The following is an 11,189-nucleotide window of genomic DNA, read 5'->3' as shown; positions in this document are numbered from 1 at the left end:
CTGGAGTGTTGAGTGGGAGACAAATCAAGACGAGTTAGGTGAGAAATGCTATGCCAGGCCTATGTTATCTTCAACTTTTTCTCCATGGCAACGGGCAGCTCTTGGAAGGTTTTAAATGGTGGGACATGATCAGAATCAAGGGGTTAATATTGCCTTGCTGTGGTGTGGATAATACATTAGAGGGTGTCTTAGCCATTCATGCTGATTTAACAGAGTACCATAGCCTGGGTGACTTATAAACAAAGGAGCCTGGGAAATTCAAGGTCAAAGCACCAGCGATTTGGTGTCTTGTGGGGGTCTAGTTCATTTCACGGTTCACAGACGGTGTCTTCTTGCTGTGCCCTGGATAGTGGAAGGAGAAATGGATTGGGGCCTCTTTTATAAGGTCACTAAAATCGATCAAGAGGGTGTCACCATCATGCCCCAATCACCTCCCAAATCCCCCCTCCTAATACCATCACCTTGGGGATTAGGATTTCAACACATGCATTTTGTGGGAACACAGACATTCAGACCATAGCAGAGGGACAAAAGTAAAAGCAGGGAATCCAGCTAACAGATGATTGCTGCAGTCCAGGTAACCCAAGCCAGAGTGGGGCAGTGGCCTTGTGAGAAGTGGGAGATTGAGGAAGTAATGCAGGATTTCTGTTGAAGGGGACACGGAGTTGAAGAAATAGGAAAGACCAAAGATGACTCTTCTGCTAGCTCAGCTGATCACCCTAATATTCCATTCTAGTGCAGATAAGGAATATTGCTTCCTTTCTGTTAAGGAGCAGAGGAATCTCTTCATCCCTAAGGAAGTTTCCTGGCAGGGATGGATGATCATTTCCCAAGTCCTTGAGCGACCCTGCCGATTTTTTCAGATGTGTTTCACAGCTGCCATTTCTTCTCCATTTAGCTTTCCATTGATGGAACTAAATCAGTTCTCTCTCTGAGTATGAATTCTTCTCTGTAGTGTTTCCTCAGTTTTTTCTTAGACCTTAGTAAAATATTAATAAGTACTAGATGAAAAAGGAGTCTCATCAAGGAATATAGTTGGGAAACACTGGGCTAGACAAGAGTCAGTCTGGTTTCTGTCTCCAATGCAGGACTACTCAGAGCTTAGAGCATTGAATACACTAATGTGCATCTTCAGTTTCCAAAAAGGGAGATAGAAACTATAGTGTTTCCAAAACTTATTTAGTTATTGAGTTCTTTTTGCCAGGAGTGCCTGCTAGGCTAGTGTTCTGTAGAACATTCTTTGGGAAAGGGTGCTGTGTGGTGACTAGAGCAGCCTTACCCCCAGCTTCAGAAGTTTGGTTCTGCTTCACATATTTTTTTTTGTCATAGGGCAATCTGGTTTCATTCCATAAGGTGCCTTTACTGAAATGCTAAGTGAGGCAGAAGTTTGGTTCTGCTTCACATATTTTGAGGTTTTGTCATAGGGCAATCTGGTTTCATTCCATAAGGTGCCTTTACTGAAATGCTAAGTGAGGTTTTGGAACCAGGAATGGCACCTCGTGTACCTGACTGAGCTTGCAATTCTAACTCTGAGGTGAGAATCACTGTGCCAGACAGTGTCTGTGTGGGAGCAGCATCCTGTGTCTGCCAGGCAATAAATTGGAAGGAAGAACATAGCGTACTGCCCTGATGCACTTAAGTGACATTTGTGGAAGAGCAGTAAATTTTCCATTTTAGCTGACTGAAGAGCCATGGTGGTGATAAGTGATAGCTGTGTCTGCTGGGGCTGAACTTTTCTCCATCCTCCCTTCTTCCTGGTCTTTGAGGGCAACCAGGGAGAGCAGCAAAGAAAAGTGCTTTCCTTTATTTGGTAAATTAGTGTATTTCATCAGCAGGTGTTATAAATCAGGGCCTTTCAAACTTTAAGGTTCACAGAAATCACATGGGAACTGTATTAAAAATGCAGATTTGATAGGGAGAGGTTGGTTAATAGATTCAAAATCACAGCTAGATAGGAAAAATACATGCTAATGGTGTACACTAATGCTAGGCATCTATCATTAACAATAATTTATTGTATGTTCTCAAATGGCTAGAAAAGAGGAGCTCAAATGCTCTCATCACAAAGAAATGATAATTTTTTGCAATGATGAATACGCTAATTACTCTGATTTGACCATCATGCATATTATACATGTATTGAAATATAACTCTGTTCTCCATAAATAAGTACAATCAATATACAGCAATTAAACTTAAATAAATAAATAATGCAGATTTGGACTCAGATCTTTGTGGGGCCAGAGATTCTGCATTTCTAAACAAGCTCAGACAGTGTGCAGACCACACTTTGAGCAGCAATGATACAGTTCATCAGTTCTTAAATTTTCATGTGCCTGAGTTTCCTCTGAACTATTTCCTACAAATGCATATGTCTGGGCTTCAATTCTAGAGATTCTTATTTAGTATATCTGGAATGAGACATAGTAATCTGTATTTATTTTTATTTTTACTCCTTTACCCCGTATACCTCAGTGTTTATTTTCTAAAAATAAGACTATTCTCTTACACAATCACTGCACAATCATCAGAATCAATAAATTACAGTAGTGTTACAGTAGTGTTATCTAATCTACAGTTTATTCAAATCTCTCTAATTGTCTCAATCACTTCCTTTATAACACACTCCCCTTAAAAAAAAGTTATAGCCCAGGCCAAAGGGGCCAGATGTTTAACATTGTCAAATTATCCCCCAGGCCTATGAAATAGAAAATAATAGGTGATGGTAGCAATTGTGGCTAGCTAGCATGAATGCCATGCCTGAAGACTTTTAAATTAAAATATCTTAAAACTACTGCTATGATTTGAATATGTCCTCCAATGTTCATGTGTTAGAAACTTAATCCCCAGTGCAACAGTGTTGAGAGGTCAGACCTTTAAGAGATGATTAGGTCATAAGAGCTCTGCCTCAAAAATGGATGTATGCCATTATGGAGGGTGCAGGTTTGTTATTGAGGGAGTGGGTTTGTTATTGTTGGAGTGGATTCCTTATAAAGGATGAGTTTGGCCCCCTTCTCTTCTCTCTCACATGCATATTCTCTTGCCTTTCTGCCTTCTTCCATGGGATGACACAGTAAGAAGACCCTGGCCAGATGTGAGCCCCTTGACTTTGGACTTCCCAGCCTCTAGAACTGTGAAAAATAGTCTCAGGTATCCTGGTATAGCAGCAGAAAACAGACTAAGACAACCACAGTCCCACCCTATGTTGTAGTCACCCACACACCCACACACCCAGCTTCTCTCTGCCTCCCCCCCATACCTGTTACTATGTCTTTGAAGTTTGAGGCCTCCTCAGATGCACAATTTCCCTGTCCACAGTTCCCTCAGTTTCCCAAAGAGATACTCTGCTTTGCCAGGAGTACTCTCCATAGTCAGCCCATCACAGGCATTCAACCACAATCAGTTATTTTGCCAACAGGGCAATCCATCATCTATTCAGACAAATGGATAAATGCTGATTATAAATGCCAGGTGGGAGTGTAAGCTTTTAAGCTCATTAAATGTGGGACAAAATACTGCCTTTTAAATTATTTGCTACAATGTTGATGAACAGGTTTGTGTCAAGGGTTATATAGAGGGTTCATAAAGCAAATGTATGTCACAGGGCCTGTTTTTCCAAAGCCTTGTAGTTTCAAATATTGACCTTGCAAAGGACAAGAAATTTTCCTCAGGCTGTGAAGTCTCTGGTGTAAGATAAAGATTTGTAACACAGCAAGGTTGCTGGCTCAAAGACAGACTGGTTACTGATTGATATGTAAAGTTACTGGGAAGCTGCTGGAGGGAGAAGGAATGTTTGCTAGATCAAGCTTTTGTTGGTGGATCACTTAAATGTCTAAGGGAATGTCATCTGACTTGTTTTTACTGAATGTTACCAGCTTCTATTGTTAAACTTGTTAAATTGTACTTAGCAAAAACCCCACCTATGTCTCTTCCTGTAACTTCTTGGTCTGGAGAATAAATGCAGGAAGAGAGCCCCAATTCGTGGTTAATTTCCCAAGGAAGGAATGCCTCTTGCTTGAGGGTTCTGGGGAAGTTAACCACTTCAGGGCTTCTCACTGCTCAGAAGAGATGGGCTTTGAGTAATCCTTTGCAGCACCACCACCCAGGGGAAGTGGGATGACAAATCCATGGGGGCAAAGCAGCAGATTATGTCCAGAAAATTAGGGAGGTGGTTCTTCTAGCTGGTGAGAATCAGGAACCATCCCAAATCAGTGGCCAATGTCAATCAAATATAGTTTTGATTAGATGTGACTAAAAGAATCTGCCTTCCTTTAGAATGTCATTCTCTTCCCTTGTGTTTCGAAGAAGTTGGCTGCTCAGAAGTCAGAAGTCTGACTTTTCTGCTAAACTGGAATCTGGGCCATCAAAGCCATAGTCGGGATAAATGAGGACTTGTCAATCCTAACACAGAAGCAATGCACAAGACCTACCTATCAGTGCTGCCAGTCTGCAGGCACCCAAGTTCTTATCTGAAACCCTTGTGGCCAGATGTGTTTCAGGATGAGGACATCTGGATTTTACAAAAGCAACACAGACCATACAGTAGCATGTATTATGCAACACCCCGCTGAGTCTGGGGCCACACCTCATAATCAAATTAATTAATATTTCTATAGCAAAACTACTAAAAAATATTCACAATCAAGTGGGATAAATAAAGAACAGTTGCATTTTCTCATGAGTTTTAGTTAGGGTTCACAGCCACATGATTCAGGCCAGATCAGGTTTTACTTCCAAAGGAGATGTGAAAAAAAACTGACATTTTTAGGCTTTCTGTACTTTCGGAATTGCAAAAAAGACATTATGGACTTGTTCAAGTATTTGTTACCATAGGTTTTAGTCTGTAGTGTTCCATAGCACTGTTTTCCAAAAAAAGAACTGCAATTATAAAAATTGAGAAAGCAGAAAGAAAGATGGAAATCAAAATTGTACATTGAGGAGAGTATAATAACATGTAACACTGGCTTATTTCACCTGTTATGAGACAACGTCTAGTGGAATGCTTTGTGCAGAACTGTGATAGACATTTTCACTGACGAAAGAAAGATGGAAATCAAAATTGTACATTGAGGAGAGTATAATAACATGTAACACTGGCTTATTTCATCTGTTATGAGACAACGTCTAGTGGAATGCTTTGTGCAGAACTGTGATAGACATTTTCACTGATTTTGTCTGATAACTAAAAAAAATTCTCTGACCAGGTCAGTTAAATTGTAGTGCCTTTGGAGATCTAGGATAAGTCAGTGGTTCTGTCCCATATCCTGAAAAACATTATTGTAAGACCATTTTTTGCTTAGGAGCAGACATATTGGCATCAGAAAAGTCATAAAATAACCTCGAATGTTTCTTGTAACTCTTACCCTAGATCTCTGCATGGAGGATGTAATCTAGTAAAACTCCCAAATCTATATGTTGTGTAAAAACAATAGAAAAACTGATGTGGGAAGCTGTTTTCTCTCTTTTCTTTGTTTCTTCCCCCTTCTTGTGACTATAAAACACTAAGCTCTGCTGGACCCCTTTGGAGCACATTTCTCAGGGTGACCTGACCTATGCATTTCTCCAGTTACAATCATACTGGCTCAATAAATCTTATGCTTTATATATTCAGCTTCAGTTTCTTTTAGGTCAATGTGTCCATATAAGGATGGTACTACTATTACCCCTTTTTACAGATGAGGAAACTGAGGCTCAGAGAGGTTAAGTAACTTGCCCAAGATCACCTAGCTAATAAATCATAGAACTGGGAGTGAAACCTGGGTCTGCCTGACTCCAGTGAGCCTTAGGTCCTTAGTCATGAGGCCATGGTGCCCATGAGAAGTTGAAAGGCAATGCTTTTGGTTGATCATGCTTGTGTGTGTAGTTAATCTAGGAAATCAACTAATGTCTTGAAATGCAATCAGCTACCTTGAAATATAATCAGATTATCTCTGTGTTCTTACTTCAGTTTTCAACATTTGATCAGCTCATTGATTCAAGTCTACTATCCCCATTACATATTAAAATAGTGTGTGTTGAGCTTGTTAAAGGATCAATTGTGGTGTTTATGTTTTTGTTCCTGAGTAGTTGTGGATTACAAATTTTTTAAAAAATGATATACTATAGGTTCCTAAGGATGTGAGCAGATATTGCCAAATATAAAATAATCACTGAGTTTAATTTAAGTGAGAAGGCATTTATTGGGTTCTCGTTTTATGCCTGAGCTGGAGTTACAAAAATGAGTGAAGTCCTTGCCCTAACAGCATTCACAGTTGGGGAGCCAGACAGATAATGGGGGAGCAGACAAGTAATTATATGACAACAGGGAAAGAGCTATACCAGGGTCATGAAGCAAAGAGCTTAGAGGGGAGGAGCCACAGAGAAGAGACTATCACCACAAGTCGTGATATACATCTGCACAGTCATTCCTCAGTGAGCTGTTTATAATCTTAATTGTCCCATTAAAGCATAGTAACAATACACTTTTTGAATGTTTGTGTATGTGGCAAAACCCAGGCTTGACTGTGAAGTAAGAGAAATCATTAGTATAATTTTTATTTAGGGTTATGTTTACATTTTCAAAATGCCCATTTTGATCAAATTCCCACCTCCAACCTTATGTCTGTGATGTCACTTTCTCGTCTCCTCATTCGCTCCACTCCCACCACACTGGACTCTGGGAATTCTTCCAACCCTCCAGACAGGCTTTTGCCCCAGGACTTTCACACTTGCAGTTCCCTCTGTCTGGAATAGTCCTCTCCCAGGTCACCACATGGCTGACTCCCTTACCTCCTGCAAGTGGTCACCCAGCTGTCACCTTCTCAATGCAGCTCACCCTGGTTACTCCCATCACCACCCTGCAATTCCAGAGATCCTTCCTTGCACTATTTTTCCCCACTGCACTCATCACGATGGGACCCATTCTACACTGTAGTCACATTTTGTTTACTGCGAGTTCCCTGAAGGCAGGCATTTTGGTCTCTCTGATTCACTGCTGCATCCCACTGCATTCAGGCACCACATCTGGCACATAGCAAGCAGGCACTCAATATTTGTTGAATGAATGAATACATTTCTATGGCCAACCTGGCAATTTTCTATTTAACTCTTGGTGCTAGCTAAGAGTTTATTAGAGTTATTATCCTCTGTCAACAAGAAGGAATGACACAAGAATGCATACATTATATCATCCTTAATCGTTTTTTCTAGGAAAGCTCCTTAGTCAACACTGTTGTGGAGGACTGGCTCTCAACATTGTACTAGGTTTACTTACACTGAAAAACAATTAGCTTTAAGAGCAAAACAAATACAGGATTCTATGTAAATTGGAAACCAAAGTATGGAAGCCATATATTTGCAGGACCTATCTTGCAGCCAATAGAAACATCTCACAGGTAGAATTGCTTTGGTGAATATACCTTAACCCAGGACATGACCCTCAGCCTTGCAAAATGGGGACCTCAATCTTGTCCATCCCCTGGAGTTCACGAGTCTGGGGGAGGCTGACTCACACTATGGAATTCAGAAGAGATTGAAGAACATGCCAGAACGTGAGATGTAGGGTCCAGAATGAGAAATGTACCTGTCACAGGGACTAGGACTCTCCCCCATGTGGCTTGAGCAGCATCTTCTCTCTCTGCTGGCATATGGACATGAGGCCTCAATGACATTCACAAGCCTCTCTGGTGAGGGTGGAATCTGTTGATGTGACACTTCTCAGGCACCTCGGGATCTCTTAGTGAGATGATCCGATCCCTGGCTGGGGGGTTATCTGCCACAGGACAGAGAAGGGAACCCCTTTCTCTGCTGGGTCAGCACTGTCCACGCATGCCTCCCTCACTCTCTTTCCCCAGCTTTCTTGGAATGACCAGCTGCCCACAGAAACTGTGTTTTTCTCTCAGCGTATCATTTCCTTCCAACAGCACAGAAGCCAAGTCTTGCTCTGGCCTGTGAGCTGCTTTGTTGTGTTAAGGTAGCACATCTCCAACAGCTGCACTGATTTGGTGATTTAACTCTGAAAGAGCAACCTTATTTTAAATTTCTTCTAGGTCCTCTCCCCCATGGCTTCCAAGTCCCATTTATGGTTCCTAATAATATCATTGTCGCCTCTGCATCCCTCTCCCCATATCATCTCAGTACTGGACAGTGGTTCTGGAAAACAAAAGACATCTTCCATTGAAATTGTGTGTGTAGCTGTGGAATGGGCTTCTAGAATGCGTGTACATGCAGGAAAATTGCAGTTATTTAGAAGCTTGTCCTTTCTGTGTAACGATTTCTGGGCACTGAATGGATGCCATGGTACTGATTATCTTAGAACTTTATTGAAGAGACATCTAGTGGGGCTGAGGTGGAAAATTATCACTCTGAATTCTGATTCAGTGCCAAGAGGGACCTCTAGTGTTCTGCAAACTTTTGAAGTTAACAGTGCTGAGATTCTTCAGCGCCTTTTCTTAGTTTTCATTTGCCAAACAAGACTGTACTGTTACCCGCAGTTTGCCATTCTATACGTGAAAGAAAGAGGCAAAGCCTACGCACAGTGCTTGTCTAGGTATTTTTAAATTGAGGAATTTAAATTAAAGAAATATTTTCTATGGAGCACCCGGACACACTGTTTCCATCCACCTGTAATGACAGCCGATCTCACTACTGAGCACTTACTCCAGGCTGGACCGGCACCAGGCTCAGCACACGCAGTGCTTCTTTTAATCATTATTCTTGGTACTACTATTTCTCTCTCTGTTTTTCAGATGAAGAATCTGAGACTTAGGAGGTTGAATAACAAAATGTAGATAGCTGTTAAGTGGGAGGATCTGACCTTGATCTCACACTTCCCTGATTCCAGTGCCTGTATTCTTAACCACTACACTCTTAAGTAAGTCTGAAGTCTAGGCTAAAAGGTCACCTTTATTTTTCTCCCTTCCTTCCTTCCTTCTCTCCCTCTGTTCCTCCTTCCCCCCCCTCCTTTTTCCTCTCCTTTCCTCTTGTCTTTCTTTTCTTCCTTCCAGCCTTTTCTTTATTTTCCTAAGTTAGCAAATGCATCCATTTTCCATCAGAAGCTTGGTGACATTTGTAGTGGGAGTGGATTTGTTTTTATCAGGATTATACTTATCATGGCATTTTGACAACCAGTGGGAGCTGGCATGTTTTGTCTTGACGCTGCTAAATAATCTCCCACGTGAAATCAAAGCAAATATTTCACATGTCACATGCTGGGTAATAGCTTTTCTTGGGCGGTGTCCAATCCAGAGAATTGACAACTATTTTATTCTCTCGATGAAGACTGTTATTTGGTTTTTTCCAGCTCTTAAATTATTCTGTCTTAGAATTTCAACCTCAGCTGAAGAGGTAAATCTGTTTTAAAGAACATATACTTTTTGCTAAAATAGAGGCATCGAGTTTAAGTGAGTCATTCCTTAGAAGCTGAACATTCGGAAGCCTTTTATCTTATTACGGTGCCTGAAACCTTGTGGCTTCACCAGTCATAAATGGTTCTTGTCTTTTGGGGTTGTGCTTTGTTTTGTTTCATTTTTCAACTGAACCTTACAAGAAATTCTTTAGGTCTTTCAGGAAAAGATATTTGATTAGGCCATATATGGGGAGGTTGTGGATTGGGTGGTTGAAGACACACTCCACACAGATCTTGCTCTTAGTGACTAGTGGGCTGTCACGCACATGGACATTTCCTGGGGACTGGGCATTTGAGCCAGCCTGGACAATGACGCCCCATCCTCCCCAACATAGTGATGTATCCTGTGATGGGCATCTAACCCAAGCACGGATGTGGGACTGGCAGACAGAGGACCCCTCTTTCTGAAGATTGCAAGATCAAAGAACCATATAAATCTAAGGCTGCAGAGATAATCTGTGATGTCCAGTGGAGAAAACTTGTTTCAAGAGGAAGGAAGCAGAGTCTGAAGATGGTGGCAGAGTGACTGCATCGTAGTGATATCGTCTGAGGTCCTGGGTCAAGCCATATCTGAACTAGAAACCTGTTCCTAGACTTTTCAGTCATGAGAACCAATAAATTGCTGTTTGGGCCAAACTAACTTTAATTGGGTTTTTACCTCTTGAAACTGAAAGTGTCCTGTCTAACATAACAGCATATGCAAAATTTTCTGGTTGAATAAAGAGGAAATGAAGAAATAGGATTAATTACCCTCCACATTGGTTTTCTTTCAGGGAGAGTCTCATGAATGCCAGTAAATGGTTTCTTGGTATCAACTATGAATGAATTTAGACTTCTTTTTGTTCCTGCTTTTCTGCCAACACCAAATCCAGTGCTGAAAGTTCCTCAGTCAGTCTTTTGATTCTTCTCCATTCACCTGGTAAAAGCCACTTTTTTTTTTTTTTTTAAGATGACCAGTAAGGGGATCTTAACCCTTGACTTGGTGTTGTCAGCACCACGCTCTCCCAAGTGAGCGAACCGGCCATCCCTATAAGGGATCCGAACTCGTGGCCTTGGTATTGTCAGCACCACACTCTCCCGAGTGAGCCACGGGCCTGCCCCTAAGCCACTTCTATATAAGTAAAGGACATAGTTGTTCTGACCACAATTTTTGACAAAAATGAGTATTACTGATATTTAATTTTTTTTTTCCTTTTTGTCTTTTTTCGTGACCAGTAACGGGATCGCAACCCTCGGTGTCGCGCCCGCACCACGCTCAACCAGTGAGCGGACCGGTCTCTATACGGGATCCGAACCCTCGGCGGGAGTGCCACCGTGTTCCCAAGCGCCGCACTCTACCGAGTGCGCCACCGGGCCGGCCCAATATTTAATTTTTTGAAGTCGAGTTTCACTACACTAGTTATAATCAAAAACTCCTTTTATTTCTTTTCTATGTAAAGGACTTTTTTTTTTACAAAAACATCAAACTTGCTAAATAATTATAAATTTGTTTTTACCATAGGGAATAAATCAATAAGTATAAAGCAATCATTAAGAACTGCTTATCTTTCGCTAAAACCAGCATTTATACACAGAACTGATATGATGCCTGCTACAAAAAGCAATCTTGGGCCGGCCCGGTGGCGCACTGCTATAGTGTGCCGCTTGGGAAGCGTGGTGGTGCTCCCGCCGAGGGTTCGGATCCCGTATAGACACCGGTCCGCTCACTGGTTGAGCGTGGTGCGGGCGCAACACCGAGGGTTGCGATCCGTTGCTGGACACGGAAAAAGACAAAAAAAAAAAAAAAAAAAAAAAAAAATTTTGG

General features: G+C 41.5%; 1 pseudogene; it reads left to right on the top strand.

Moving 5' to 3' along the window:
- Positions 1-10,157: 10,157 nt before the first annotated feature.
- LOC103601109 overlaps positions 10,158-11,189 on the top strand; it is a 3,236-nt pseudogene continuing 2,204 nt past the window's right edge.

Source organism: Galeopterus variegatus, unplaced genomic scaffold (genome assembly GCF_000696425.1).
Source record: "Galeopterus variegatus unplaced genomic scaffold, G_variegatus-3.0.2 Scaffold3593, whole genome shotgun sequence".
Lineage (NCBI taxonomy): Eukaryota > Metazoa > Chordata > Mammalia > Dermoptera > Cynocephalidae > Galeopterus > Galeopterus variegatus.
Note: the sequence above shows the minus strand (reverse complement) of the source record. Positions and strands in the feature narration are given on the sequence as shown.